Source organism: Octodon degus, unplaced genomic scaffold, assembly GCF_000260255.1.
Source record: "Octodon degus isolate 3935 unplaced genomic scaffold, OctDeg1.0 scaffold00034, whole genome shotgun sequence".
Classification (NCBI taxonomy): domain Eukaryota; kingdom Metazoa; phylum Chordata; class Mammalia; order Rodentia; family Octodontidae; genus Octodon; species Octodon degus.
In genome coordinates this window covers 12,507,896-12,509,482 of record NW_004524610.1, presented here as the reverse complement: position 1 = coordinate 12,509,482, position 1,587 = coordinate 12,507,896, and positions in this window count along the sequence as shown.

Genomic DNA, 1,587 nt, shown 5'->3' with positions numbered 1-1,587 from the left:
GAAACGGGACATTAGATCACTATCAACTAACTATATGCCAGTATGTTTGAAAATTTATTTAAAACTTGCAAGCTCCTAATGAGTTAAATCTAACAAAATTGCCATAAAAAATACCCTGAAATCATCCCATAGCTATTAAATAAGTTGAATTTGTAATTAATGTCCTTACATTAAGAAGTACTGCTGACACATGGCCTCCTCAATGAATTGCACAAAACACTCAAACAATATGAGTGTTTTTCCAATTCTTTGAAAGAGGAAAAACAATAACACTCCATATTTTTCACAAAATCAGAATAACCTTGATGTCAACTCCTAAGATTATTATAAGACATTTATTTAATAGTTTCTTGCTTTTCTTTGTAGGATGTCTGAGTACGGGCTGTACTTTTCTATTGCACCTGCAAATTACAAGAAATTTCATGGCTAAAAAAAAATGTGAATTTATTATCCTACAGTCTGTGTGTTCGAAATCCTGTGCAGGTCTCACTGGGCTGACGCCTGTGGGTCAGTAGGGCTGGGTTTTTTCTGGAAGCTTAGGGGACAACTGGTGTCTCCACCTTCTGGAGGGTGACTACCTTCTTTAGTTCGTGGCCCTGTTTATGTAAAAAGCCCACGACAGTGATATATCCGTGCCTCATCACGCTGGATCATTCTGACAAACCCTTTTGCCTTCGCCTGTTTTGTTTGTTTGTTTGTTTTGTTTTTACTGAGAAACAAATAGCAATAAGACAGTTTTAAAACAGGTTAGTAGGACAGTTACAATAATTAATACATTGCATACTGTTGTCTTCATAGTAGTTATTCATAGTACAAAATGCAGACATGATATCCTGTCTAAGGACTCTCATGATTGGGTTCCTCTGGGCAATCCGAGACGTTTTCTTATGGTCAGACAACTTGGTAATGTTAATTTCCCTTTGCTGTGTAATGTTACGTAGTTTTCAAGGTTTAAGACGTGGACATTTGGGGGGAGAGAACATTATTCTGCCTACTATGGCATATGCTTCTGTTTATGAAGCTAGATGCAAAAGTCATCAAAAAAAAATAATGATACACCACCTCTGCCAACATAGGAAAAGAATAACAAGTTGGGATGATTTAAGATATATCCCATTGGTTTTATACTTTAAAAATCATAACATCACTTTAACAAAAATGGTAAAAAATTATTTGATTTTCTAAATTAATGCATGCAGTAAGTTGCAATCAATTAATAAAATCCAACCTATCTGTGATTGTAAATGTTTTGTTTTACCCACTGAATTGGCTAAAATTTAATGTGCTCACAATACCAAGTGCTGGCCATGGCATAGAACAGTAAGAACTGTCTTGTACTCTGGGAAGAAGGTACAGGGTCTGCCCTTTTGGAGAGCCTTTTGGCATTATTTGCAAAATTTGAAGCTATGTGTATGGTGTGACCCTGCAGTACCACCCCTGGACACACACTCAGCATGTATTCATGAGTGTGCCAATGGGATATTTATATGCATGAAAGTTTGAACTAGATCTAACTTCTCTTTGTAATAGAGTGGATACTTTTTTAATCTATGAAGGAGAGCTATGCAACAATTACATGAATGATCA